Genomic DNA, 23,206 nt, shown 5'->3' with positions numbered 1-23,206 from the left:
CCTCTGCAATACTCTTTTTTTGCAGGGGGAGGCAATCGGGGTTAAGTGACTTGCCTTAAGTCACTTGAGTCTGCATCTGGATTTGAGAACTCAGGTCCTCTTGAATCCAGAGCCAGTGCTCTAGCCACTGAACCACCTAGCTGCTCCTTCTGCAGTACTGTCAAAGAAGAGAAGTTTACTATATTACAAATATTCTCTTCTTTTCCTTCCTGATCTTTCTGTATCAAGTCAAAACTTTCCAATTTATTCTCCATACAGCTGTTAAAGTGATTTTCCTGAGCCACTGTCACTCTCTTAATCAATTTCACTGGCTCCCTATTACTTGTAGGATCAAATATGAATTCCTCTGTTTGGCTTTTTAGGTTCTTAACAACCTGGCTCCAATCTACCTTTCTTAACTTATTTCCATGTTATTCCATTTCATACATATTACAGTACAACTAAGCTATTTTCCACAACCATTTTTAAAAGATGCTATTATTTCAAGTCCTCACATGATCATGGTTGTTCTCCTCTCAATGAGCTCCAGCTTATCTTTTCTTTTCTTAAAACTTGATGGCAAGAAATGAATATGTAGGACCTCCTCTGAAGCTGCTTGCCCAACTTTCACTCACATTGGTGATCCTGGTCCTCAACGGTCAGCTGCTACTTTGACTCTCAAGATTCTAAAAGGTAATTATTTAGAGGCTGGGTTTTTCTAGTACTTGTGTCACAAGCCCCCACTGATATAGTTCTTACTAATTGTCAGTCATCTACTTAGCTTTTAGAAAGAGTATTTACTAAGCAAATATAGCAAGAACAGTTTTTATAAAAGCAATTGTCCTAAATCATTCTCCTCTTGCAATACAAGGTTCCTGGAGGAGAGAGGCCTCAAACTTAAAGTAAAATGGGAATGAGGCACACATTTAGAAAGCCCATATCATAAAGTGTTACTTCACAGCTCCTGGTTACTAGAAGCCCTTTTCTCTATTTCATGAAATCTTCATAGAGTTTGTCTTAGGTATTTCTGGGTTCTGAGGATTGGTGCCCTTGTAGAGCTGTGAAGCTGACTTTCCTCATTGTGTCAAGTTGTGTCTCTCAGCTCTTAACAAAGATGCCACCAGCAGCCACTGCTATGCTATGGTCATTTCTACCAACACTGACCTATTACCAGGTCTTTTGGCTGGCAATCCACCAGATCATAACCTGAGCACTAAATGCTTGTTGACTGACTGATCAACTTTTTTCCTGGATACTCAGTTGCCTTTTCTTGGGAGACTTTCTGCTTGCTCTTGGCATGCCTCACTCTACCACTAGATGAATTGTCTTTTGCTAGTCCAGTCTCTGGTGATTTGTTCAGTGGGGATGGAGGAGGAGATTAAGGGAAGGGGGAGGCACTACTTCTCCACCTAAGAATGATTCTTTCTTGGGGACCTAGAATCCTCAGCTCCTGAATTTTGGAACCCTCCCTCACTTGACTGACTGGCTCCAGATTAGCTTGCTGTTTTTGTATATAGTCCAAGAGGTATAACCGATTTTCTTCAACTCATTACACGATCTTTCCCCAAGGAATTAGCTTGTGTTAACTCAAGCAAATCTCAGAGGGAAGTTCTTGGATTGTCAACTACTAGCTGCTCGCTTATGCTTTTATATTTCTTTTTCTGAGAGGAGACCAGAGACTAGATTTCTAGATGATGGTCTTTTCATGCATGCTCCCGTTATTTCAAGTGGCCAACTGATCTTGAGTTCCCTTGTTAAGGCATTAACCTTTTAGAGGATATGAAGGGGATCATTTAGCAGCTGAGGGACTAAAGTCATGTCATATGGGGCCAATAGGTCTGGACTTTCCCAATTCTGTGATTGTTACGGTCAAGATGACTGGCAGTGGTTCATGATGTAGTGGGTGACCTTGACCTTCCTAAATTAAAGTCTTTCTCTGGTCTCAGTTTGTCTCAGATACCATTTTTAGAAGCATAGATCTAAAGATGAAAGAGATTTGTAGGCCATCTAGGAAGCCTCCCCATTTTATAGATGAAGACCATGAGGCCCGAGGAATTTAAATGACTTGTCCAAGGTCCTCTTTAAGAATAAAGGATGAACAACAACATTGTAAGGGTTTTGCAGAGAGGAGAGGTTTGATGTAAAGGAGAATAATTTTTAAAAACAGCTTCTCAAAGTGTTCTTATCTTTTGGGAGAAATCTAGTGTATCTTTAACCCTTTCTGTCCGTGAATCACAGGAGGAAGTATGGATTACAAACCTAATGGGTTATTTGAGTAGTTATGTTTCTGTACTAATTTATGGGCTCTTGTGAGTCATTTTCAACTTATTTATTTTCTACAGTGGGTGAAAAAAGACTATCTAATACCTGATACCTTTATTCTACATTGAGTATCTATGTAGAAGTTGGAGATTCCATTTGGGGGTCATAGGGACTAGCCATACTTAAGCTGAATTCACCTCTGAGGTTCGTCATGAATTAATATGAGAAAATAGCCCCTTGGAATCAACCTGTAGGATCGAACACACTCTGTTTAAACTCAGAATCCTTGAAAGGGGGGTGGTGCTGGGTCATATTTACTATTCTTCTCACTACTTCTTTCACTTTGTCCACAAGATATCATAACTTTGTCAAATGTCTTGTTGAACTCCAGAAACATTTTCTCTTTCATATTTCCCTGACCTGCCAATCTAATAACCCTGTCCAAAAAAAGAGAAACGAGGTTAGTCTGGCATGATTTATTCTTAGTGAACTAAAGTTGGCTCCTGGCGCTCAAAACTTCATTTTTAAAGTGCTTGCTAATTGTCCATTTAATAACCTGTTGTAGAATTTAACTGGAGATCTATACTTACAAAAGCAGTAGTTTTGGGAATCTGAATCTCCCTGTCCTTAAAGAGGGTATTTTCTTATCCCCAGTGTTGCTATACCTGCACTGTTTTCTATAATATCCCAACAACAACTAGTAATAGTTCAGAAATCACAGCTACGTTTTATTCAGAACTCTGAAATGTAATTGCCGTGGGCCCAGAGACTTGAGCTTATTGGGAGGAGATAATTTTCTCATATGCTCTCCTTACCTACCTCATCTCTAATTACCTCTTTAGACTCTTCCCCTCCCCCCAACATAAAGATCATTCTTCTTAGTTCTGTTTTCTCTTTGTCATCTGTTCGCTTTGTTCCATTTTCCCCAGGCGGGCCAATACCACCCTTATTTCTCTTTTCCCCTGGATGTAGTTTTAAAGACCATTTCTATCATCCTTGGCATTTTTCTGTTCTTTAGATTTTCCCATTCGGTTCTTAAAGATACTTGTCACCATTTGATAATATTCTTGGGTGACATCTAAAGAAGATGCTTCAGTCTTTTATACATGTTCTCTCTGCATCTGAGTTCATCACAGAACACCTGGTAAAGCCATGTTAGTCTCTTTAGAGGCCTCTCCCTTTTCTTCCTTATTGGGATATTTCTCTATTTTAACATCAGGATTTCATTCTTGAGAGCCTCACATTTCTTTTGAGTCGCTTTGGGTGTCATGGGTTGGCCTCTTTGGGTCCCTTCAGCCTATGGGCCCATAAGACCTGGGAGTCCTTTCAGGTCATCATGATGCCTATACCTCTGCTGCAATTAAACTTCGGCTTTGGGGGTGTACACCCACATCTAGTTTTGTGAGAGTAAGAGGGTTGGAAGGAGGGAAAGGAGGATGGCTCATAAAGCTTTGGAATTGGGATATCTCTCTTAAGGGATGCAGAATATTGTAGCAGAAATAGTGCTGGATTTGGAGTTAGAATCCCTGGGTTCAAATCCTAAATGTCCTGTTGATTATCTGTGTGATCTTGAATATTTTGTCTTTGTGGGCCTACTTCCTCTGTAAAGTAAGGGGGTTCAACTAGATAATGTCTGAGGTCCTTTCCAGGTCTCAACCCTATGATCCTTCTGACTTTTGCTCCCTGACAGAAATGCCAGCACAGTCAGCATTTATTGATGCAAAGTGATAAATCAGATTAGCCTGGCCCTGTCTCTGAGGCTCCTGCCCCATTCAGGTCATAGACTTGTAATCCTAAGGCACTTTTAGTGGCTATTCTGAGTTTATCCTGGGAGAGAATTCCTGAGAAGTGAAGGATTGAAGACATTGGGGTGAGAGACTGAGGGGAGATGATTGATTTCTCTTAGTTCAGGTGGAATGTAAACGCAGAGCAGAGGTCTCATCTAGGTGGAATCATTTTAGTGTTAACACAAATGGAAGGTAAGGTGATTCAGTGGGTTTCTTTCTAGGCCCAAGCCTCTATGATTTCCATTTTGTTTTGCTTTTTAACTAAGGTAGGTAGGTGGCACAGTGGACAGATTATCTGGGTTCAAATCTTGCTCCAGACATTCACTAGTTGGGTGATCCTAGGTTAGCCACATGACTTTTCTAGGCCTCAGTTTCTTTATGTTTAAAATGGGGATTATAATAGCTCCTTTCTAATGGGGTTGTTGTAAGGATCAAATGAGATAACATACATAAAGTACCTCACAAACTTTAAAGCTCTATTTAAATGCTAGCTATTATTGCTATTAAATATGTTTAATTAATGCCTTTTGTTTTAACAATGCAGTTATTTGTTTATATACCTTACTCCCACCTTCCATTTAACCTTGAATGCTCCCCTGTAACAAAGAAGAGCACTTAAGCAAAAACAATTAACTTAGAGCCCCCTCTTACAAGGTATACAGTATTCTGCACTGGTAGTCCCCTGACATTTCTGCCTAGAGGATAGAAGTATGTTTCATTACTGTATCCAATCTCCAGGTTGGGTTGCCTTTTGAAAAGTTTCTCTCCTAGTTTGACGTCACTGAACTTGGCACTAGAGAAATGAATAGTCAGTCTCTGTAGACACCTAGTGGCAATTTAGAGATACCAAGCACATGGTGTTTAGGACTCAAAACCCAGAAATATGACTGGGGACTCATTCTGAATAACCTTGGAAAGGAAATGATGTTCCTGCATCTAGGGGTAGGACAATGGCTCCTGCTCTTCAGTCTGATGTATGTATTCAACTCAGCTTTCTATAACATCGAAGGAGGTCTGTAATGGTATATTGGTATGTGGTAGGTTGGTGTTTTATCTAATAATAAGGACAATTACTGACTTTTGCAGAGTGTTTTAAGGTTTTCAAATTAATTTATGTATACTATCTCATTTGTTCGTCTCAATCAGGCTGTGAGGTAAGTGGTACAGCTGTTGCTCCTCCAATCCTGATTCTCTGGACTTTCATCCACCATGCCACAGCAGGCTTCTCATCCTGGAAGATGACTATGCCATCCTGGCCTTCTTGCACCGCAAGTACACTCTGCCTCTGTAGCCCCTTCTTCTGGTTAGCTGGTTCTTCCCAGAATCTCCATTTTAAGGAAAATGTCCAGGCCCGTCACATGATCACCACCACCATCACTATCACCATCACCACCATCATCACCATCATAATTGTAGCTAACATTTATATAGCACTTTAAGGTGTGCAAATCATAGATATTACCTCATTTGATCATCACCATAACCGCAGGAGGTAGGCGCTATTATTATCCACATTTTACAGATGAGGAAACTAAGGCAAATAGATTAAGTGATTGTCCAGGGTCATATAACCAGTATATATATGAAGTAGGATTCAAACCTAGGTATTTCTGATTTCAAGTACTCATTGCTATTCATCTTTCTACTCCTGAATTTCTGGACTGCCCCTTTTGCCCTTTATGGGCTATCTTCTCTCTTTAGAATATAAGCTCCTTGAGGATAGGGACTATCTTTCTTTCTACTTGTATTTGTATTCTCAGAGCTTAGCACAGTGCCTGGCATATAATAAGTCCTTAATAAATGCTTTTGGGACTACAACAACTCACTATTTGATAAAAATTGGCTGGAAAACCTGAAAAGATGTTTGGCAGAAACTAGGCATAGACCAACATCTCACACTTCATACCAAGATGAGGTCAAAATGGGTACATGATTTAAACATAAAGGGTGATATCATAAATAAATTAGGGAAGCATGGAAAAATGTACATGTCAGATCTGTGGATAAAGGAAGAGCTTCTGACCAAGAAAGAGATAAAGAGGATCACAGAAAGTAAAATGAATAATTTTGACTATATGAAATAAATGCTTTTGCATAAACAAAACTAATGCAGCCAAAATTAGAAGGAAGACAGAAAAGTGGGACAATTTGGTACACTTATATTTCTCAAATATCTAGTAAATTGAGCAAAATTTATAAAAATCAGAGCTATTCTCCAGTTGATAAATGGTCAAAGGATATGAATGGGAAATTTCTGGAAGAAGAAATCAAAGCTATCAATAGTCACACAAAAATGCTCTAAATCACTACTGATTAGAGAAATGCAAATTAAAACAACTCTGAGATATCACTTCACACCTATCAGATTGTTTAACATGACAGAAAAGGAAAATGACATGCTAGAGAAGATGTGGATAAATTGGGACACTGATGCACTGTTGGTCGAGTTGTGGACTAGTCTAACCATTCTGGAGAACAATTTGAAACTATTCACAAATGGCTATAAAAGTTTGCATGCCATGTGACTCAACAATTAGGTCTATATGCTAGAGAAATAAAAAAAATGGGAAAAGGACTTATTTATACAAAAATATTCATAGCAGCTCTTTTTGTGTTGGCAAAAAATTGGAAATCAAGGGGATGCCCATCAATTGGGGAATGGCTGAAAAGCTGTAGTACATAATTATGCTGCTATACTATTGTGCTATATAAAATAACAAGCAGAATGGTTTCAGAAAAACCTGGGAAGATATACATGAACTAATATGAAGTAAAGTGAGCAGAACCAGGAGAACACTGTATACAGTAATAGCAATATTGTAAGAATGATCAACTGCAAAAAACTGAGCTATTTTGATCAAGACAATGACACAAGACAATTTCAAAAGATGCATGATGAAAGAGAGAACTGGTAAACTCTGAATGCATATTGAAGCACATTTTTTAAACTTTATTTTTCTTGTTTTTGTCTGTGTTTTCTTTTGCAACATTGCTAATGTGCTTTGCATAACTTCACATATATAATTGATATTAATTGCTTGGCTTCTTAGGGAGTGGAGAAAGGAGGGAGAGAATTTGGAACTCAAAAAAATGTTACAAACTTTTTTATAACATGTAATTCGTAAATATTTAATGAAATGAAAATATGTTAAAATGAATATAATGGAATACTAGCATGTCATAAGAAATGACAAAAGGGAAGTTTTCAGTAGAACCCAGGGAATCTTGTATGAACCATACAGAGTGAAGTAGGCAAGTTACAGGAATATTTTATACAATAAAAACAATATTGCTAAAAAACCCATTTTGAAAAACTTAAGGACACTGATGTATGCAAATGACCAACCACAAATTTAGGGGACTAGTGATGAAACATGCTACCCACGTCCTGACAGATAGGTTTTGATAGTCTCATGGTGCAGGAGGAGACATATTTTTTTGGATATAGCCAGTGTGGGAATGTGTTTTGTTTGACTATTTGTTACAAGGATTTTTTCTTTTCTTTTTCTTTTTTTCCCTCCCTCACTCCCTCTCTTCCTTGGGGGTGCAGGGAAAGAAGGGAATAAATATTTATATAGATTATATATTTTTTTCATTTGATCCTCACAAACATTTTGTCAGGTCCACTGTGCCACCAGGTGCTTCTAGAAAGGAGGGAAGGAAAATGATTATGGTTAATGGAAAAGAATTAATTTAAAAAATAAAGTAAAGATATCCACAAATGAGTAACCACTTCCAAAGAACCTAGAAAAAGTATCGTTCATAAGTAGAAAGGACATGAACCTTGCAGTTCTGGGCAGCTCCCTGCAGTTGGCATGAGGGACCCTTGCAGTTCTGGGCAGTTCCCAGCAGGTGGCAGGATGGCCCCCTCCCTGCAGTTTTGGGCAGCTCCCAGCAGGTGGCAGGATGGCCCCTTGCAGGACAGGGCAGCTCACAGTAGGTGGCACCATGGCCTCCCACAGGTCTGGGCAGCTCCCAGCAGGTGGCAGGACGGCCCCCTGCAGGTATAGGCAGCTCCCAGCAGGTGGCACAATGGCCTCCTGCAGTTCTGGGCAGGTCTCAGTTGGTGGCAGGAGGGCCCCCTGCAGTTCTGGGCAGCTCCCAGCAGGTGGCAGGATGACCTCCACATTTCCTCCAGCATTGTTTCTCAGCCTTGTTTATTCCAAATACAGTGCTTTATCTCCTCTGTTCCTAATCCACCCCCTCCTAGGGTCCCAGTGGCTTACAGTGAGATTTAAGAGGCACTTGGGAAGGCCTCTATATCTATCTTTCCCCCTGAGAAGACTCAATACCTGAAATTCCACCATTAGGGTCTCACTTTTTTGGATTCAGAACTGTCTTTTCCTATGAAGTCCTTGTCGTCCCCTTTTGTCTGTGCTGCGATTTGACCTTGATCACCTTTAGGCAGCCGTGATAATGGATATAGTGTTGGAACTTAATGAAAGTACAGTCCAGGTCCTGCCTTTGATATTTACTAATGACGGGACTCTGGTCCTGCCTGTGAGCCTCAGTTTCCTTCCTTTGTCTCATCATCCCTGTCTCCTGAAGAGGGTCAGGCTCCATTACCTGTCAGGCGGGAAGCATGGTTCTGCCCACCCCCTGACCTGAGCCATTCAGCTTCACTGAACCTTCCCCCACTCCCCAGGGTGAGACCCTTTGCTGCAGCCCCTTAAAAAGGAAACTGGGATCCTGCTCCCCTCCACCTCCCAAAGCCTTTCTCTCTTGGAGCATCAGGTACAAATACAATGACTGCAAAGCTCCAAGATAACCTTTGTCTCTCGCACTGCTGGGAGGGGATGTCCCTAATCCAAGCCTGCTGTCTTCATTTGCCCAGCGGCTAGAAAAACAACCTCCCTTTTCCCAAATTGTCTCTCTTAAGCCTGAAGTGAAAGGCAGCTGAGAGCAGTGGGTAGGTGACTCTTGGAATTAGGAAGATCTGGGTTTAAGTCCTCCCTGACACACTGAGGCTGTGACTCTGGGCACACTGCTGACACTCTCCGTGTCCTAGGCAACTCCCTAGGAGTCTAAGTTGAAGAACAGTGGCCAGTCTGGACTGGCAGAAGGAGTACTTACAAAAAAAAAATAAGAAATAGCACCAAAAAGAAACTAAATAACTTCTCAGAATGGGATCTTTCAAATCACCCTAAGATATTAGCTGCTACAACTAGGGTGAAGAACAATGATCCTATCTTACCATTACCTGGGGGGAGAGGGGAAGAGAGCTAGCATTTATTAAGCACTTATGTTCTAGGTATTGAAGGGAAGGTGGATTGAAGGCACAGGGGATAGAGTGATGGCCCGATGTCAGGAAGTTCATCTTCCTGAGTTCAAATCTGACCTCAGATACTTATTACCTGTGTGACCCTGGGTAAGTCACTTAACCCTCTTTGCCTCAGTTTCCTCATCTGTAAAATGAGCTAGAGAATGAAATACTCCAGTAACTCTGCCAAGAAAACCCCAAATGGGGTCATGAAGTGTTGGGCAATACTGGGCACTGTGTTAAGCACTTTTGCAAGTATTATCTATTTTAATCCTCACAACAACTCTGTGAGGTAGGGGCTATTATTATCATTTCTATTTTACAGTAGCAGAAACTGAGTCAGACAGAGGTTAAGTGACTTGCCCAGGATCACACTGATAGTAAATGTCTGAGGTGGACTTGATCTCAGGTGTTCCTGAGTCCAGTCTCAGACCTCTATTCACTGCACCATCTAGCTACCTCGGAATCAGAGGACACCACAGACCAGCTATATAAATAGACCTGATAATAGGCAGGTGTTTAGGAAGGAGAGGCTGAAATTCCTTGGAAAGGATTGCTTATTGGTGGGTACTTTTATTTTTCACTTAATTTTTTCAATGAACAGTAATCAATTTTTCCTACCTTCCCCTCTCCCGCAAGAGCAGCTGGTGGCACAGTGGACCTTGTAGGTTTGTTGTGAGGACCAAATGATAAAATATATGTTATAAAAATGCTATTCCCCCCTACCCCACCCCATTAAAAAAAAGAAAGAAAAACAAAACCCACGTAGCAAATAGCAAACAAAACATTCCCACACTGACCACATCCAAAATGACCTCATGAGTCTATCACCTCCCTGTCAGGAGCTGGGTGCCATGTTTCATGGTGAGGCTTCTGGAATTGTGGCTGATTGTTTGCATCAGAGTTCTTATATCTTTCAAAATGGTTCATTTCTACAATATTATTTTTCTTGTATAAATTGTTCTTCTGGTTACTTTGCTCTGCATAGTTCATACAAGTTTTCCTTATGGCCACTAGTATTCCATTGTATTTATATACCATAATGGTCAGCTAGGTAGCCCACTAAAGAGACCACTGGGCCCGGTGCTAGAAAGACTTGAGTTCAAATTCAGCCTCAGACACTTATTAGCTGTGTGACTCCGGGCAAGTCACTTAATATCTGTTTGCCTCAGTCTTTTCATCTGTAAAATTAGCACAATGATACCCCCTACCTCATAATGTTGTGACATGATACCCCCACCCTCTCCCTTTGTTTGTTTTTGCTATTATAAAAGAACTATGATAAACATTTTCATATATCTAGATTATCATCTTTTTAAAAGTCCTTTTTGGGGTATAAGCCTAGCAGTGATATTGCCGGGTCCAAGGGTGTGCTTTTACTTCCAAAGCCTTCCATTCTGAGATTTTTTTTTCTTTGATCAACAAAACTTCATTCTTTGACCAGCATAAAACTACATTTTATGAAATTGCATGTTTTCACCTAGTGGGGAGTCACTAGGAGCCAAGAGGAATAACATGCACCTGGCCCCTTTTTGTCCTGAGAGTTTTTGACACTTCATATTGCTCACTGTGCAGAGAAGCACCCCGCTATGATCATACTCTGTGGCTCTGTGCAGCTGGAAGGCCTCTGGGATTTCCCCTAGGGAAAGAGATCCCTCTGTAGCTGAGCTACCTGGAAATTCCATAAATAGAACAGCTAGCAGCAGGCGGCCCCAGAACACTGCTGACCCACTTAGCCAACCAAAAAAAAATGCTAAATGCCTGCCCTACCCGCCCCCCAAGCCCTCCTAAAAGCAGAAGCTGGCAAAATCTCTGTCTCTGTCTCTCCCCCCTCTCCTTTTCTTCCTTTTCCACTCCCTCTGCTCCTCATCCATCCATCTATCTATCTATCTATCTATCTATCTATCTATCTATCTATCTATCTATCTATCTATCTCTATTCCTCTGGCATATAGAGAGAATAGCTTTGCCCCACCCTGGCACTCGTCCTCCCCACTGCTGCTGCCTCTGCATTTTAGCGTCCTGTCTGGCTCCCAGATGTTCCCCTATCTGTCCTATCTGCTCTCCCTCAAAAAAATGCGCATCTGTCCCCAGCCCCCATGTGTCTGTCTTAGCCTGTCTGTCTGGCCCTCCACTTGTGTGTGCCCCTATGTGTTCCTCTCTGTTCTCCATCCTCAGCCCTGTCGTGCCCCCTGCTGTCACCCCTCCCCCTGATGAGGGTACAGTCTCTGGGAACCCCCTTGAACCTGATGGGATATAGTCTCTGGGAGCCCCCTTGAACTCTCCTGGAATCCTCCCACTAGATCAGCCTTTCATTATCTAGGCCCCAATCTCTGCCTAGCCCAGTCCTCTATTATCCAGCTGCTTCCCACCCTTAATCCTACCAAAGTCCCATTCTCTTGTTTCCTGGAGTCTTGACGTCTGGTAACCCCAGTCCCATCAGGATCCTCCTTGGACTCTCAAGACTCCCGCTAAACCCCCCTTCTAGTCACCCCAGATGACCCCTCAATCCCTCCCACAATCTTTCTGTATATAATCTCCATCTTGCCTCCATGAAGGCGCTCAGATTCAATCTAGCTCAGATTCAGTCTAGCTCAGACTGAATCTGGCCCACTTAGTGTCACAAAGGGTGGGATTTCTTAAGACAACCCATTATGGCAAATCCTTAATAAACTTTGTCTTTTTCCTTGACTGAGAAGGCTTGGGGTAAATTCTTTCAGCAGGATCTGGCATGTTGGTATGTGGGGCCTTGAGCACCCCCAAAAATGTATGGGTCCCTACTATTGAAGAGGTCTAGTAAAATGATGATGGTAGGGAACCATAGACTTTTAGGGGTGCTCGAGACCCCAAAATACCTGCACGCCGGGTCCTGCCAAAAGAATTCGACTCAAGTCTTCTCAGCCAAGGGAAAAGACAAAGTTTATTAAGGATTCACCAGAATGGGTTGCTTCAACCTACTGAGCTAGATTGAATCTGAGCGGCTTCATGGAGGCAAGATGGAGATTATATACACAATGATTGTGGGAGGCATTGAGGGGTGGTCTGGGGTGACTAGAGAGGGCTTTAGGGAGGGTCCTGAGGAGGAGTCTAAGGAAGGTGAGTTAAGGTCAGAGTCCAGGAACCAAGAGAATGGGATTAAGAGTGGGAAGTAGTTGAAGGCATGGATATTGATAGTATCCAGGGAGGGAAGTAGCTGGACAATAAAGGACAAGGCTAGGTAGAGATTTGGGCCTAATGATAATTAGGGGAAGGCCAGATCTACTTGGAAGATTCAAGGAGAATTCAAAGGGCCTCCCAGAGACTGTGCCCTCATCACTATCATCATTTTTCTTTAACCTCATCACCCCCACGCACCTGCCCTTTCCCGAGTCCATGAACTTGCAGCAGTGGCTCCTTCCCCTCCACTGGGGGGAATCCACCTTCTGGCCAAGTCCTCTCCTGCCACAGCCTGTCTACAGTGCCCTGAACAGATCGGGTGAATATATCTCATCTCCTCTTTGTGCTGCGGTTTACTGCTGGTGTTTTTATTTTAAAAAGCTCCCATGCCCCAAGGCTTGCCCTTCTAGTAAAAGAACCTTATTGAAACAGGGATGTTGATATTAAAAGCCCTTTAAATGGGCAAACGTTATGGAGGCAGTCTAACGGTCCGCTTTGACATTCATTAAAATTTAGAAGAGGAAGAGAAATCTATTTAGAGATTCGGAATTTTTGCTGGAAAAGTTAAATACTATCCATGACCCAGGAAAGGGGAGAAAGAAGCTTTTCTGGATTAGCTGGTTATTTCCCTTAACATCTTCCCTGTGATTCCAGGGAAATCTGTTTCTCTATATTTTCTTTAGGCTTCACAACCTTTTCATGGTGGTTGTTGTTGACAGCCTAATCAGCTTAGAGCCTTAGACTTTCTCTTGCCTTTGTCTGTTTACTGAATTTTGGCCTCACCCAAAATTTTAAGTGTCTTTTCTTCTTGCCTTGGTTCAAAAAAAAAAAAATCACTCCTGGTGGATATTGGGGGAAGGGGACTGCATTCTGCTGCCCGAAGTTACACCATGGCCTCTCTCTATGTGGGTGACTTGCACTCAAATGTCATTGAAACCATGCTGTATGAGAAGTTCAGCCCTGTTAGGCCCATGCTCCCCATTCAGATCTGCAGGGACGTGATTACCAGGAGGATTCTGGAGTATGCTTCTGACAAGTTCCAGCAGCCAGCAGACGCCAAAGAGGCCTTGGATACTGTGAACGTAGAGGTAATTGAAGGCAAACCCATTTGTGTCGTCACAGTGGGATTCCTCATTGAGGAAATTTGGAGCTGGGACTATTTTCATTAAAAACATCTAGATGCAGCTGATTCTGGAGTTGGGAAGCCCAGAGTTCAAATCCAACCTCAGACATTCAGTTGTATGACCCTGGGACTGCTGTCTGCCTTAATTTCCTCACTTGTAAAATGGGGATAATCATAGCACCTACCTCCCAGGGATGTAGCGAGGCTCAAAAGAGATAACAATTGTGAAGCACTTAGCACATAGTAAAAAGCACTATATAAAGGTTAGCTATCACCATCACCATCACCACCACCACCATCATCATCATTAAAAACCTGGATAAATCTGTAGCCAACAAGGTACTTTGTGACACCTTTTCAGCATTTGGTAACATCTTGTCCTACAAGGTGGTGTGTGATGAGAACAGCAATTACCCATTTGGGTACTTGGTGACCTAGGATGCTGCAGATAGGGCTACGAAGAAGAAAGGCATGATTCTGAAGGATTGCAAAATGTTTGTTGGTAGATTTAAGTCAAGGAAAGAGTAGGAAGGTGAGATGAGAGCCAAAGCAAAGGAATTCACCAATATTTATATCAAAAACTTTGGAGATGACAAGGATGATGAAAGGAATTTTTCAGCAAATATCATAAAATGCAGTGTAAAAGTGATGACCAATGCTTTGGTTTTGTGAATTTTGAGAAAACTGATTGAAAAGACATCATTTGCTTTGACCCAGCAATACCACTTTTAGCACCGTATCCCCAAAAGATCATAAAATGGGGAAAGGACCCACAGGTACAAAAATATTCATAGCAGCTCTTTCTGTGGTAACCAAGAACTGGAAATTGAAGGAATGCCCATCAATTGGGGAATGGCTGAAAAAGGTGTGGTATATGAATGTAATGGAATGCTATTGTCCTATAAGAAAGCATGGACAGACTTCAGAAAAACCTGGAAAGACTTATATGAACTGATGCTGAGTGAAATGAGCAGAACCAGGAGAACATTGTACACAGTTACAGCCGCATTGTGTGATGATCGACTTTGATAGACTTAGCTTTTCTCAGCAACGCAAGGACCTAAGACAATTCCAAAAGACTCATGATGGAAAATGCTATCCACATCCAGAGAAAGAAAAATGGAGTCTGAATGCAGATTGAAGCAGACTATTTTCTTTTTTTGTTATGTTTTGTTTTATGTTTTTATTTCTCATGGTTACCCTCATTTGTTCTAATTCCTCTATACAACATGACTAATGTGAAAATATGTTTAATAGGCATGTATATGTCGAGACTATATTGGATTACATGCCATCTTGGGGAGGGGAAGAAAATTTAAAAGTTATGGAAGTGAATGTTGAAAACTAAAAATAAATAAATTAACTTAAAAAAGACATCATTTGGAAAGTGGTGTCTGTAGTCTGGGCAGAGAAAAAAAAGGTTAAATGCCAAGCTGAGTTAAAATGGAAATTTGAGCAGCTAAAACAGGAGAGAATTATCTGCTACTAGGGCATGAATCTTTATTCTAATGACCTGGATGACACCAGTGATGAAATATTAAGGAGGGAATTTTCTTCTTTTGGGTCAATTACTGGTGCCAATGTGATGCTCAAAGATGGGTGAAGCAAAGGTTTTAGCTTTGGCTATTTTTCCTCACTTGATGAAGTTACCAAAGCAGTGAAAGAAATGAATGCGTGCATGGTGGTTTCTAAGCCACTGTATGTCACATTTGCCCAAAGGAAAGAAGAAAGAAAAGCCTATCTTTAACAATCAGTACATGCAGCAGGAATGAGAGCTCTTTCTGATAATAGGATCATGAATCAGTTTTGGTTGACTCCCAGGAGGGTTGCTTCATGCCAGCAGTGGCCCAGGCTCAGAATAGACCTTGTTATTATGCACCCAATCAAATAGCCCAGATAATTCATGATGGCAACAACTTGGGAGATCTCACAGCTTCTAAGGAGTGTCACGTGCCATCAGCCAGTCTGGGTCATGCCCAACTCATTGCCATCAGGCTCTTACCAGTAAAGCCCAGGCTTCTCATGGTTTCCCTATTATACCTCAGTAAGTTGGGGTCCTCACTGCTGTGCAAAATTTATCTCAGACTCTTTGTAGCTATCCTGAACCTAGAACTATCTGTCTTTACAAATACCCTTCAAATGTCCAAAGCCCCTATCCAGTCTTCATAGCACCTCAGCCTGCAGTTCATGTACAGAGTTTGGAGCCCCTTACAAAATTCCATCTTGGTGGTTGCTCTTCTGAAGGAAAAGAAACAGATGGTGAGAGAGCCTTTGTGGCCTTTGATTTAAGCCATGCTTGATAGTTTAGCAAGGGAGATCACAGGTTTGCAGCTAGAGACTGACAATTCAGAACTGCTGCACATGCTGGAGTCTCTGGAATCTTCCTGTTCAAATTGAAAGGAGGCGATTGCACTATTACAAGCTAGTCCTGCCAAGTAAGAAGCTGCTTAAAAAGTTCTTGTGGTTCTTGTGGTTGCTGCTCCCTCTTAGACCAGGAGAACTGGAAACTTGGAAGCCAGATAGCCTCTTTGTAGATATTTGCTCAACATGTGGAGACTTCTTCACCGTGCTGCAGACTGAACAGTAAATGGGAGACACTGATGCCATTCTGTTATGTGTTTTCTTTTGGAAAAGTCAATCTGAGAGCTCATTTCTTGAAAATCTACACGGGCCTCTAGGTGGTACAGTAAATAGAGCACCAACCCTGGAGTTGGGAGGACCTGAGTTCAAATCTAACCTCAGACACTTGGTACTTAATAGCTATGTGACCTTGGGCAAGTCACCTAACTCCAATCCTCTTGCCTTCCCCCCTCCAAAAAAAATATAAACTTTTTTAGTGGCCAAAATTTATTGTGTATGTTCTGGACCCTGTTAATCTTTAATTTAACTTAAATTTTCTCTTCTGAAAAGATGGATCTTGATTCTTTTTCTACATGTCTGATCATTCTTTCTTAGTCTCTTTTGCTTCACCTCCATCTGTCATCCCATTAACCATGAATGTCTCTCAAGTCTCTGCCCTGGACCCTTTTTCTTTTTCTATCACATGGTGTCAGTGGTACCCACCCAATGTTCATTACATTCTTAATATAGAATGTAAGCTCATTGAAGGTATGGACTATTAATTCACGTCTGTCTTTATATGTCCAGTGCTTAAGTCATAGTAGGAGCCTAATAGAGCATATGAACCTATGTTTCATGGGATGACAAGATTTTTTTTTTTGAGTTTTTGAAATTTTTTTTATTCTATTTAGACAATCTGAATTTTGCATGTTTTTCTTCCATTACAAGTATGGAGTCATTTCAAATCTCAGTCATTCCAAAATCTCTAACATAATTAGTAGGCAACTCAAAGAGAATACCTTAGCTGTGACAGTCATGGTACTTTAATGCTTATTTCTTTTTAAATGCACTTTTAAATCAAATCCAAATGTGTAACACTCAAGTATTAACAGAACGGATTCACAAATTAAGTTTACCATTTTTCAACCTTTTTCTCTGATACAAACTGGCCATGAGGTTCTATAACACCTGGGGGTAAAAGAGCCAAATAAACTGGGGTTTCAGCTCCTTCTTCTATACTTTTAGGAGCCTTGGGTCATGCCATGTCAGTTCTCACCCATCCTGGGCAGCAGGCATTCAGCAGAATATTATCACCTTTCCTCTGCTCATTCAGTTGCCTGGCATGAATTCTTGACAAAAAAGTGACTCCAATCTTGGACACTCCATAAGCAGTGTTAGGCCAACCTTCCTTCTTTGTATCTTCCACAAACTTGTTCATAAGCCCCACCAACTCTTCCTCTGATAGTGTCACTCCTAAATTTCTGCTGTAGTTCTGGACTGCAGTTTCTAAGAGAAAATACACTCAGGAAGCTAGAGACATTCGCCACTCTACCTTGGGGTTCAATCAGAGGCAGTAATTCTGCAGATACAGCTCTGGTGCCAAAAAAGTTGGTTTTCAGTGTCACCTCAGCTTGAATAGGAAAAGGTATGGTATCAGCCTTATTGAAGGCTATTCAGCATTGTTGAACAGCACATCCACACCCCTGTACCACTCCTTGAGAAATTCCCGCAGGGTCCGAATGCTCTGCACGTCATTGATGTCCAGCTGGTGGAAAAGAGGGTGCAGTCCCTCCTCCTTCAGCTTCTTCACAGCCTCCTGGCCCAGGGTCAGGTTCCTGGGGAATGTCTTGCACAGATCACTCACTATGGCGAATCCGATCCCCTTGTCACCAAGTCACCAAGGCCACTTGGCTGCAGGAAGACACGACTCAGCTGCAGTAGCAGGGAGGAAGTCCAAGACACTGGTCTGGGGATGAAAGTCAGAGAAGGCAGCTAGGTGGTATAGGGGAGCATGCTGTGATGCTTTGATGACAAGATTTTAGATCCAGATTTGGAAGGGTCCTCAGGTTATTGACTGTTGATGGGCTTTCCTAAGTTATTGTAGTAGCCTCCCATCCAGCCTTCCCACTGTCCCTTCTCCGCCCAATCCATCCTTCACAAGGCCGCTGGATTAATCTTCTTCATGGGTACTCTATTTGGTTGTGTCCCTTCTGCTTAGAACTTTTCAGTGGATCCCTGTGGCCCTTGATAATTTGCCCGCCTTATTGAATACTGCTTCCCTCCTCATAGTCTATGTTCCAGCTTATTGCCACTCAGGATGCCTTGTTCAGTCCATGTTGGTCCTTTCTCCTTGGCTTTTGTTCATGGTATTTGCTGTCCCTGCACTTCCTATCCTATCTTAACACTCTTGCCCATTGTCTTAGCATCTTTTTAAAGCCCTTCTCACATATCATTCCCACCATGAAGCCTGATGTAAGAATCTCCTCCCCGCAGTAACTTCACATAGCCCTTGTCCCTCATGACATGGCACTTGGCTTGTGTCTCTCCTGCGCGCTTGTCTTGAATTATAGGACATTATGTTTTTGTTTTTTTCTGAGTATTCTATCTCCCTACATACTGGAATTTCTACCAAGGGAATGGATAGGTGTTATCTAATCTTCTTGTCTTCCCCAAACCTAGCACAGCGCTCTTTGCTCTTTACCACAGAGGCCAGTTGTGAGGTTACTTGGGAGCTTTCACTTGCTCATTCATTTCAGTTGTGTTTGACTCTTCATGACCCCAAATGAGGTTTTCTTGGCAAAAATACTGGTTTGCCACTTTCTTCTCCAGCTCATTTTACAGATGAGGAAACTGAGGCAAATATGGTGAAGCTACTTGCTTAAGCTCACAAAGCTGGTAAGTGTCTGAGGTCAGATTTGAATTCACAAAGATGAGTCCTCCTAACTCCAGGCCTGGGAGTTAAGGAGTACCATAGTGTGCAAAGCACTGGACCTGGAGTCAGGAAGACCTTAATTCAAATGTAGCCTCAGATACTTACTAGCAGTGTGATCCTGGACAAGTCACTTAACATCTTTGCCTCAGTTTCCTCAACAGGGATAGTAGCAATGCCCACTTCCCGGGGTTCTGAGGATCAAATGAAATAATAATTGTAAAGAACTTACCATAGTGCCTCGCACATAGTAAATACTTGGTAAATATTTGTTCCCTTCCCATTACCCTACCATAATAACTAGGAAAGTTCAGTCAATTCATTCAATAGTCAAGAAGTTGAGGTACCTTCCAAAATTCTATCGTCCTATGAAGGTGCTCAATAATTATTAGCCTAATTGAATTAGATTAACTATGAAATAACAGAGGACAAACAGAAATTTAGATTTTTAAAAAGTGCTAAATCATATAGTACTAAGAGATGGGTGGCAGCTAGGCAGTGCAGTAGATACAGCACTGGGCCTGGGGTCAGGAAGATCTGAGTTCACATCTGGCCTCAGACACTTACTAACTTGTATGACCCTGGGTAAGTCACTTCTCTCCCATTTGCCTCAGTTTCTCATCTGTGAAAATGGAGATACACTGGAGAAAGGAAATGGCAAACCACTCTAGTACCTGTGCCGAGAAAACCATGGGGTCACATAGAGTAGGACTTGAATCAACGACTGAACAACAAGGCAATCAGAGGAGAGACACATGAGTAAGAACTGGAATAATCAGAGAAGACTCCTTGGAGGAGGTGGCGTTTGGGCTAGGCCTTGAACAATAACCACATATTAGTAATAATTAATAATTGTGATGATAATACCTGACATTTGTATAGTACTTCAAGGCTTGCAAAACTCTTGATCCTGTGAAGTAAGTACTTTAGATACTGCACCCATTTTGCAGGTGAGGAAATTGGGGTTGTGAGAGGTCAAGCCCTCTCATTCTATGCTCTAGCTCACCTGACCACTTACGATGCCTTGTTTAGGCCTTGTGCTCTCTTCTGGGCTTTTCCTCACGGAATTCCCTGTGTCTGGACTTCTTGTCCCGCCTTGAGTCTCATGACGGTCAAAGACCTACTATCTTGTAAAAGCCCGGCTTCATATGTTATGTCCACCGTGAATCTACGTCCATGCTGACCCATCAGAAATAGGATTTGAACTGAAATCTCTCTTGACTCCCGGTCTAACTTTTTTTTTCTACTATACTAAACTGGCCAGTTGAATATTAGGTTGCATTGGTTAGGTTGTGGGGAGCAGAAAAGGTGAGAGGAATAATGTGCAAGATTGGCATAGAGATGAGCCTTAATATGGTGTGTTCTTGAGTGAGGAGACCAGCCTGCCTAGACCGGAAGGGAGTTTGTTTGGTGCCAAGGAAATAAGGCTGGATAGGGAAGGGCCATATTTTTTTGGGAGGGGGCTTGAATTTCAAGGGTAGGGGTCTAGCAGTGGTACTCAGGTGCCAGCCTCTGCCTGTTTGAGAGCCTGAACACAGGCATAGGGCATCGTGTAAACCGTGCTTGGCACGGCACGGCGAATGCTAAATCTGTCATCAATCTGGGTTAATCCCAAAGAGGTAATAATGGAGTTTAGGTAAATCCACCCAACAGGCCAGGCTAGGTACAGAAATCAGGGTGGAGTCTAATCAGGTTCACCTTGCATCTCTTTGGTAATAATATCCAGCTTATGGATTACCCTTATCAGCCTTGGGCCATGATGTCAAGGAAAGCAATATGATCCTATGAAATCATTGCATGGCAAAAAGTCCCTTCTAAGGGAGTTGGTCACCTTATAATGAATCCTACACCCATGGAGCACCTTATCCTGGAATCTGATTGTCCTAGGGCAGAAGGACACCCAGCACACTGTGGGGAAGTAGAAATGGGTTACTCCTGAGAGAAATGTCATAGAGATCACATGAGAAGAGTTGCTGCTGCTGCTGCCACAAGCCCTTCTTGGGTTCCATGATTAATGTCACTTTGGATTTAGCATCTTCAGGACAGCAGGGACCAAGGCATAAAAAGCTCCAGCATGGGTCCTTTTCTTCATTCCCATTGTTGGGTAAGGATAGGAGGGGGAAAGCTGGCTCAGTTCCTACTCCTGTCTATACAACCAATCCTAAAGGCAATCTAGCCCCAATTCTACAAATTTTACATGCTTGCCATGTCCAGGGCCTTCCCTGTGCTAGGTGTAGGCATTTTTGAAGGCAAAAATGAAAACCAGCCTGGCTCTCAGGGGACTTACATTCTCTGGGAGACAGAGTTACAACATTAAGCTGGAAGATACCTCCATGCTTGTCCAAACTCCTTGTTTTACAAATGAAAATAATGAAACTCAGAGTCAAATTGAAGAGGTTTAAGTAAATATGATGATGGGTGGGAACCATAGGTTTCTAGAGGTGCTCAAGACCCCAAAATACCTACATGCCGGGTCCTGCCAAAAGAGTTCGACTCAAGTCTTCTCAGCCAAGGGAAAAGAGAAAGTTTATTCAGGATTCACCATAATGGGTTGTCTTAAGAAATCCCACGCTTTGTGATGCCTGTTTTCACAAGCGGGCCAGATTCAACCTACTGAGCTAGATTGAACCTGAGCGCCTTCATGGAGACAAGATGGAGATTATATACACAAAGATTGTAGGAGGGATTGAAGGGTGGTCTGGGGTGACTAGAGGAGGGGTGTAGGGAGGGTCTTGAGGAGGAGTCTAAGGAGGACCAGGTGAGGTCAGAGTCCAGGAACCAAGAGAATAGGATTAAGGATGAGGCAGCTGAAGGCATGGATATCAATAGTATCAAGGTTGGGAAGTAACTGAAGGCATGCATATCTACAGTAACAACAGAGGGCAAGGTTTAGGTAGAGATTTGGGCCTAATGATAATGTGAGGCTTATGGCCTTAGGGAAAGGCCAGATCTAGTTGGAAGATTCAAGGACAGTTCAAGGGGGCTCCCACAGACTGTATTCCAGATTCAAAGGGGTTCCCAGAGACTGTGCCCTCATCAAAATGACTTGCCCAGGGACACATAGGTATTAAGTGTTGGAGGCAAGATTTTACCTTGGTTCCTCTGAATCCTGAGTTAGTTTTCTTTCCACAGTGCACAGACAAATAAACATAAATTATGTAAAGAGTGATACAATGAAAGTGAGAGAGAGAGACAGAGAGACACACAGGCACAGACAGACATTGAACAGAGAGAAAAACACAGAGATAGAGAAAAAGACAAAGACAGAGAAACAGAAAGAGATACACAGAAACATAGAGAGAGAATGACAGAGACAGAGAGATACAGAGAGAGAGAGAGAGAGAGCGCCTTAAGAACTAAGGGGAAAGAGAATCAGGAAATTCCTTGTATTGAATGTGGTTGAGCAGTGCCCTAAGGAAAGCTAGGGATTCTGGGAGGTGGAGTTGAAGAAGTAAGTACACTTTGGCAGTGTGGTATCATTTGTACAAAGGCATGAAGAGAAGAGATGGAATGCTGCTTATGGGGAGCAGCTAGAGGGTCACTTTGAACCCTTTTCTACCTTAGAACATGATTTTATTTAGGGTGTATGTTTAAATGAATCTTCAGATTAGAGAGATGTGTTGGATTTCTGTTGTGTGTTGTAGCAACAATCTTTTAGCAGCTGCTGCGGCTGTGTAAAACCAACAACAACCAGCACACAGAAGGCCACTAACACAGGTTCTTTGATCTGCTTTACTAAGGAAAGCAACATTAAGGGGTTAACAATCTTACTTTAATCACACATGCAAATATAACTCACTTAGTTCAGGAGGAAAAGCCAGCAACCTGAACTTCAGAGCAAATACAAATAAATTACAAACAGCAACAGACAGACCTTGTCTGATCAAATCACAATACATAGTTACCAGAGAAGAATCAATTGGTCTGGGTTAGCAAAGCCAGGGGGCAGTTATGGCTTGCCCAGAGTCTCAACACTCCTTCCATGAGTGTGCCCCAAAAGTCAAACACCAAGCTCCCCTCAATTATATCCTGTTTGGAGACCTGAGGGCTCTGACCTCACCCAAGCTGGGTGTGTGAAAGTTCCTCATCCCCAGTATCACATCACATACCATCAATGACTCCTGATTGTCTCAAAGCTGAGAAATAGCTGAGAAATATTCCAAGACAAAGACAACAAAAGGTTTCCCACCAATTCAAACAAAGGGGAGACTTGATAGTCTTAGCATCCCAAAAGGGAAGAACTGGGAAAGGTCTGATCGCCATAACAGTTGTCAATGAGGGAAACTTTGTCCTGTATCCCTGTGATCCTTATAACCCCTGTGACCTGACAGTAAACACCAATATAATGATTGAACAGGACCAGTTGGGTT

General features: G+C 42.2%; 2 pseudogenes; one reads left to right on the top strand and one right to left on the bottom strand.

Annotated features, from left to right (window-relative positions):
• The first annotated feature begins 13,334 nt into the window (after nucleotides 1–13,334).
• LOC118857499 lies at nucleotides 13,335–16,154 on the top strand (annotated as a pseudogene).
• An 875-nt stretch (nucleotides 16,155–17,029) lies between these two features.
• On the bottom strand, nucleotides 17,030–20,845 carry LOC118857498 (annotated as a pseudogene).
• Between the last annotated feature and the right edge of the window lie 2,361 nt (nucleotides 20,846–23,206).

The sequence above is a fragment of the Trichosurus vulpecula genome, chromosome 7 (assembly GCF_011100635.1).
Source record: "Trichosurus vulpecula isolate mTriVul1 chromosome 7, mTriVul1.pri, whole genome shotgun sequence".
Lineage (NCBI taxonomy): Eukaryota > Metazoa > Chordata > Mammalia > Diprotodontia > Phalangeridae > Trichosurus > Trichosurus vulpecula.
This window is presented reverse-complemented; position numbering and strand designations above follow the sequence as displayed.